The sequence below is a fragment of the Misgurnus anguillicaudatus genome, chromosome 25 (assembly GCF_027580225.2).
Source record: "Misgurnus anguillicaudatus chromosome 25, ASM2758022v2, whole genome shotgun sequence".
NCBI lineage: Eukaryota > Metazoa > Chordata > Actinopteri > Cypriniformes > Cobitidae > Misgurnus > Misgurnus anguillicaudatus.
This window is the reverse complement of record NC_073361.2, coordinates 20,106,682-20,114,375: the sequence shown is the minus strand read 5'-3', so window position 1 is coordinate 20,114,375 and position 7,694 is coordinate 20,106,682. Positions and strand designations below refer to the sequence as shown.

General features: G+C 38.4%; 1 protein-coding gene across 1 annotated transcript in view; it reads left to right on the top strand.

The window, feature by feature from the left end:
- Positions 1 to 50: 50 nt before the first annotated feature.
- Positions 51 to 7,694, top strand: part of zbtb47b (zinc finger and BTB domain containing 47b) — a 26,329-nt gene continuing 18,685 nt past the window's right edge. Inside the window, exons 1-2 of the mRNA XM_055183026.2 lie at positions 51 to 347; positions 4,472 to 4,565. The gene's annotated coding sequence lies outside the window, so the exon portion shown is untranslated. The remainder of the gene's footprint in view (positions 348 to 4,471; positions 4,566 to 7,694) is intronic.

Genomic DNA, 7,694 nt, shown 5'->3' with positions numbered 1-7,694 from the left:
GTGAGGGATAAATGTCCCATCACTCTACTATAGGATTCTCCATGAGCATTCTTTTTTTTTAAATGTAGATGTGGAGTACAGCTGAGAGGAAATAATTTTTGGGTGCGTTGGCCCTTTAAAACTTCTGACAAAAAGCCCATATGATCCCCGAGCTCCAATCACCAAATCCTACTGCAAAAGCAGCCTCTGCATTTTTGTCTGTCTGAATGCTAGCACGGCGAAAAACACTGAGGGGAAGGAAAACTGAAGAAATGTGAAAATCCAGCGTACTACACGAGGAGCGGAAGTACGGCGCAAATGGATTTATTCACGCGCTCCGTCGATGCTCACGATACCAGATAAAAATGGCAAGTACACAACGGGTTTTTGACCATTTATTGTTCATATCTTATCTCTTATTATTTTGAACGAATTAGCTAGGCCGTTGAAAACTTGCAATAGTTTGTCCCGGGATGTGTCTGACTTTTGCATGCGTTTTCAGTAAGAAGAATATAACCGCGTAATGAAGTTTGCAACTTGTACGGCGCGCAGACAGAGATTGGATGGTGTACAAGAATGCAATGGCCACAATAGCAACATTGTTGCATTTAAAGAGTTAAATTCACATCAGTGCTCTTCAGCAAGGATCAGGTCGTGACCGGTGCATTTTTTGGATGCTGATGCATGTAGGATTTAAAGTCAAACGCATTGTTATTGCAATTTTGGAAAACATGTGCTTCACATTGTCTTTTATGCACAGGAGGTTGAACGTTATATGTCTTCACGTGGACATGACCTTATATTTGTAGGTTTTACGAAGTTAAATGCATTGACAGATCGTCTTGTGCAATACTTTATACTCCGTCTCCACACATCCATTAAAAACACATTTGAGACAGTCACGTGTGATACAGCAGAATTAGAAAGGGGAGAAGTTTACAAACCATCGCTATTTTAGATGATTTGAGGGTTTTGGTATTAATAAACAGCTAAAGAAGAAAAGGAAAGCAGCCGAGACAGGTCATTCAAGGATACATCATTAAAAATAAAGCACGTGCAGCGTGATAAAGTGGTGCTTTAATCCTGTAGCCCGCTCACATCTGGAAGCAGGGTTAATATTTGGGTCAGGTCACTGCTGGAGTGCCATAGCCCTGCCTTTTTGACCTCACTTTACTTTTCACATGACCCTTGCAGTTAATTTTTCCATTATCTGAGCATTTAAATTGTCTTGTTTGAAAGTGCTGTGCCTGTTGTTGGCTTACATCATGAAAACGTCTGAACCCAAAGACCTTCATTCTGTCCTTTATGAATGCATTCATCACTTACAATACATCATTTTGTCTGTGTGTGTGTTTCCTGGGAATCCGGCCCAGGACCTTTTGCGCTGCTGACGCAATGATTTACCATTTACAGAACACAATTGGATGCAAAATTGTATGTCAAAAAAGTAAGTCCATAAAGAAACGTGTAATATTTATGTAAGTTCAAACGCAGCATGTGATTCAGCTTTTTTTAAAAGCTGCGAGTAGTTTTTACTTTGAAGAAAAAGCTAAATCAGACCAACTCTTGCAAATCTCTGCAGTTTTGTCCTTAGCGGTACAGTCTGGAAAAAAGCATCATGCTGAGGGTTTTTATGTAACCGTCTATTCAGGACATTCCTGCCCACCCTTGACTTTGAGGCTTCGTTGTATCTTAGTGCTCGGCTCTTGAGATCACTTAAATCCTTGTGACAAGTGCGTCTAGCTTGGCTCCAAGCAAAAGTAAAGCAGACTCCAGCTTCTATTGAAAAGTGCCTCCATCGATTTTGAGACAGACACTGAGGAGTTTTTTTTTAAATCAGTGTGTCTTTAAATTCCACATATATTAGGTGGGTATAGTGTATATATGAGATTTGTTTATATATTGTATTATATAATTATATGCAACCATTTGTGACCCTGTCTGTGAAATCCAGACGGAAGTCTGCGGAGCATCATTGATTTCACATTGATTTCAATATTTGACATGACCTTACAGTATTTAAAATATCAAGGTTATAGAGAATGTTTTTTTTTACATTATTATGTATGATTTTATGTAAAAATCTGTGAATTACAAAAACGACTTTTGCTGCGGTTGTCACAGACACATTTGCTTTAGTTTTAATCTCAAATGTACATATGAAGAACCTCTGCACCGAATCTGCAGGATCTTAAATTAAGTCTTTCTTAAAGAGCACCTATTTTATTGCTAAAAAACAATGTTATTTCGTGTATTTGGTATAATACAATGTGTTTGCGTGGTTTATGCTAAAAAAACACATTATTTTCCACATACCGTACATTTTTGTAGCTCCAGATTTCACTCTCTTCCTGAAACGCATGGTTTTGAAAAGCTCTGTGTCCCTGATTGGCCAGCTAATCTGTACGTTGGCCTGAATACCTCTGACATCAGCCTGAAATGTGACGCTCCTTACCATGTTTGAAACATTCGGTTGCTAAGTAAGGAATAATTGACGACGGGCCATTGAATTATAAGAAAATAATGCACACCCTTCGCGGAGTGCCGTTACACAGCGGGTGTGCATTATTTTCAAATAATTCACAGGACCGGAGCCAATTATTCCTCTTATACCACAGTTACCACAAACATTGCTCTGGTGCCTATTTTTAAGACATTTGACAAGTTAGGTGTGCGGTTATCAGTAATTAATGCATACCCACGGAACATTTCTCAGCCAATCACAATACAGCATTTAACAGACCCGTGGTATAACAGGAGTTAACTTGCAGGCTGTGAGTCCGAAGCGGGAGGAATTATGATAATGTCGGTCTTGTCTACATCACCAATCCCAGGAATTAAACTGTTGCCTACAATCCGTGTTTGTTGTAGTCCAAGAAAATAGATTTACGTTGGAGACGATAACTCGCGTCATCGTTTACTTTGGGGTTTGTACCTTTGGCTATTGTTAACATGTACTAATACACACTTACCAAAGAAAATGTAAAAACATGAAATGGACAATAGGTGCTCTTTAATGTTAAAGGAATGTTTTACCCAAAAATGAAAATTTACCCTCATGTTGTACCAAACTTGTATTAATTTCTTTGTTTCCGCTGAACACAAATTAAGATATTTTTTTTAGCAATGTTTGTAACCAAACAAATTTTTAAGCACCATTGACTCCCATAGTAGTATTTTTCCTACTATAGAAGTCAATGGTGCTTCTGTTTCTTGCTTGATTACAAATATCTTCCTTTGTTTTTAGCAGAACAAATACTTTTATACAGGTTTGTAACAACATGAGGGTGAGTAAATGATGACAAAATGTTCATTTTGGGGTGAACTGTCCCTTTAAATGAACACGTATTTCTTTCCCTGGCCTTCTTTGGGATCACGTGAAAGAAAGCGTATTTATTTCCCCATTTCACAGCCTTGTTTTTTCTTGATCACTGTTGTTTGTCATGTTCTGTTCCTCACTTTGCAACATACTCCGAGTCTGTACATGAAGTTGTGTTGGCCTATGAGTACAGTTAGCAGATCTGTGGTAGTTTGTGTTTTATGTAGCAGAGACATGCCAACACCACAGGATCTTCTCTTGGCCAGAACTCCTGACTCAGCTCTTGCCTGCATAGCTCAGGCTCCTGGCAGTCCTATACTGGACATGAAGAACTGCAACACTGATCGTTCACTATCTGCATTAGTCAGGTTTAAGTTCAGTTTCAAAGAAATTATTAGTTGTAGAGTAAATACAAAAAAGTGCGAAGAAATATGTATTAAAATATAAAATTTTCCTCATCCCTTTAACATTGCAAATTTACAGTGTGTACCTGGAGGAGTAGAATCGTCCCATTTGTTGGCACAATGGCAACACCTACTTTATCTATCATCTATCTTTTCTTGTTTAGTCTTTTTTGCAGTAAAAAATAATCTGTTTATTGTAAAATAATATACATTTTATTGTGCCTACAAGCTATACATTTTATCAGTATGGAATCAAACCCATTGCTTTTGCGCTGACATCACAATCCTCTACCAACCGAGTATACAAATAGCGCAATTTTCAATTTACTTTCAGCACCGTCACACACCACACTGATGGTTTTGACTCTGGATACTTTATGAGAACCTGATTTTTCTCACCTTGTCAAGCTCACTTTTTATTAGAGGCAGACATATGAAAGGTAAAACCTTTGTTTGTTTGTCTGGCCCAATTTTATGCACCGCTTGGTACATATTATTTCAAACTGCTTTTTTTGCGCTTGGTTGCATTAACATATAGATAGAAATGGGAAGTCTTCTAAATATATCTGCCTTCGTCGACACAGGAAAAGCACAGTGAATCACGGATGTTCCCTCGTGGCTCGTAATAAAATAAATGTTGTATGACGATTGCAGTATTGAAAAGGTTATGAGATACTTAACACTTTAATGTTGCCATAACAATGGTTGTGATTTAAACTAATATCGTCCTAGTTCAACTATATTGATTCTTGTGAATTGTATCTTACAGTCGTTGTCGGTGAGGAGATTCCTGAGCATTATTTGCTGCATAAACTCTGCAGTAAACTCCTGGTGTCTCCTACTTCACTGAAAATTTTGGAAAGGTGAGTGATTCAGGGTTTTTTTTGCAGACAGCATTCATGGACTTGTAGTCTGTTATGGTAACTAATGGGGAACTCCGTCCATATTGACTTGATTGAATTGCGTAGGTGTCGGGATTGATTATGGACCTGTTTCCATGATTTTGCCATAAATGTAATGGCAACAGCATTCCTAATATCAAAAATCCATTCATAATTTAGCACCTGCAATGTCTTGGCATAATGTTGACCTAATTTAGTTAATATTAAACTTATTCGCTCACCCAAGAGACATATATTTATCTTGATCTACTTTATTTGCAGTGTTATAATTGCAGAAATGTATCAACATTATAAAAACAAATCTGACCCTGGAACAAAAAACCAGGCATAAGTCGCACAGGCATATTTATAGCAATAGCCAACAATATATTGCATGGGTCAGAATAGGCTTTATGCCCAGCTGCACTACTTCCTGAACTTCAGCAAGCTCATTGTTCTCTGTCTGCCATTATTGGACAAACTGATTAATCCAGGTGTGCCTGACCACAGTAGACACAACAACAATAATCAGACACACCTGGATTAATCAGTTTGTCCAATAATGGCAGACAGGAAACAAGGAGCTGGCTGAAGTTCGGAAAGTAGTGCAGCTGGGCATAAAGCCTATTATAGATTTTTTTTGCTAAAGGCAAACAGCACAGTTTTTCAATATTTTACTATGTTCTTACCTCAGCTTAGATGAATTAATACATACCTATCTTTGTTCAATGCGTGCACTTAATCTTTGTACAGCGCGTCGTGAATGTGTTAGCATTTAGCCTAGCCCCATTCATTCCTTAGGATCCAAACAGGGATGAATTTAGAAGTCACCAAACACTTCCATGTTTTCCCTATTTAAAGACTGTTACATGAGTAGTTACACGAGTATGGGCGCACAAAATAAAACGTGGTGATTTTTTTAAGCGGATAAAAAATGAGAACTATATTGTATGGCGGAAGAGCACTTAGTTTGCAGCACTTTGACCTCGGCGTGCAGTAACATCATCACTCCTGACTACTCCCCCTCTCGCTCAAACTTTCTTCAATATTACTGCGCCTGAGAATCAAGTGCTGCATGACTGGTTTTGTGGTCCAGGGTCACAAATTTAAAATCAAACATTGTGGTATTCAAACCTGGGACACTCCTGGCCCAAATATATAAAAAATGTAAATGTTCAAGTATAAAATGGCAAAACCGTATATTTCAAGGTTAAATGTTATTCTTCTAATATTGACTTAAGTTGTCCTTGCCCACCACAAATACCCAAATGCCCAACGGCATCCTAGTAACGCTACTAAAGCTTTTTTTGCTTGGTTAAGCTTTCAAAGCACTTCATAAAATAAACTATGTCAGACAATTGTGAATTGAAGCGAAGCTCCAGCTGTGACAGATGTGGACAGATTTTCCATATGGAAATGTGCTGCTCAGTTTTAAACATTACTTACTACATCATTCAGCACTATTCAGATGGCTGATCTGAGCAGCGCTAAACAGCCCTTTAAGTCGAACTGACATGTGTAATGAGACGTGTTAATAGTTTAGGAGGTTTTCACAGTGAACGTAATGCTCTGGTTTGTGCCACTGTGTAGTTATCAGCTGTCTTGTTATAGCTCTGAATGAATGAGAAAAACCATGCTTGTTTCTGATAGACCTTTAATGAAATGTTCAACTTCTGCCGCTAGCAACGGCACTGGCGCGATGCCGACGGATCCACAATTCAAATCGGCAACACATGACTTCACTCATTAAAAGTGAATGTGAAGTGTTACCGCTTACACCCCGTGTGAATGTACCGTTACAATGGATAAATGTTTCAAAAGTAATAGCTTAGTCAGCTTCAATATCATAATCTTTAAAAAATGTAAACGTGTAACGAAATTGCTTGGTAATGTACAGCACTGCAAACTCCCACACAAAGGCTGTAAGTCATCTTTGTGTTTCTGTGAGGGCTGTAAGTGTCTGTCTATGTCAAGGTCAGGACTGAATGTGTGATCAGATTGGGAAGGATGGGGGCATCATGCAGTACCCAACACATACAGAGACACCCAGGGCATCTGTTTTTCAATGTCACTCATGTCCTCTGACGGCTGCTCCTTCACCTTGGATGAAGGCTCATCTCAGGGGACAGTCGATCCACGTGGGCTTTAAAAGCAGAAAAAATGCTTATTTTGAACCTGAGATACTCCCAACACACTCACAAACACACACAGTCTCTCCCCCTCCATCAAAATATGACCACATTATCACAAGCGTGACTCAAACCATCTTGACCTCTGCTGTCAGTTATTGCAGCATTATTTTCAATATGATACATATATGCATATAAACCTTTATAAACATTACATTATATGTTAAATATTAACCATGGTAAAAATGAGTAGGTGTTAGCACATAGCAGTATGCGTTTTTAAAAACGAAATCACCTAGTTAGATTGTATACAGGTCATTCATGACAGTGCATATTGTCTGGGACAGAGATAATCCAGATGCTAAGTCATTGCTTGTCTTCTGTATGATTGATGAAGCAACAGTGGCAGATAGCTGTGTGTCTGCATTTTAATGCGCTGTGAAACTTCCCTTTAGGCTGGCAGCTCAGGAAGCGGATGAATCCAGAGGACTGTGATTAGTCTCCCGTCTTTTTAATTGCACCCTGATTAGATTTCCATGATAATGCTTGTTTTTCATTAATACAGAGTGGGTGAAAGTCTCAAGAAGTTTAGCCAGAGGTTAAAAGTGTCCTGTTGGTTTAAGAGGTGCATCACTCAAAATGCAAAAAGCAAAAAGAAATGGTGACTGAAACATTAAAATTCTGTTATTTACTCATTCTTATGTTGTTATAATGTAAACTATAAAGCTCTTTCTTTATGTTTACAAGATGTGTTTACAAGACAAGGAAAGTGATTTACAGTGAATAATGAGAGATCCCGGCTAGCGTGCTGCTTGCTTTGGGAATCACTCAAGTTTGCAATCCCCAGCTCTTGTATAAATGGCTTGCTAAGTTAGCTTTTTTTGTCGCACAGCAATGTTTTCCTTTTTCTTCTGCTTTGGGCTTTATGGTAACACAGGGCTTAATTTTTGCCGCAGAGTTGTGAGATTCCCTAAAATGATAT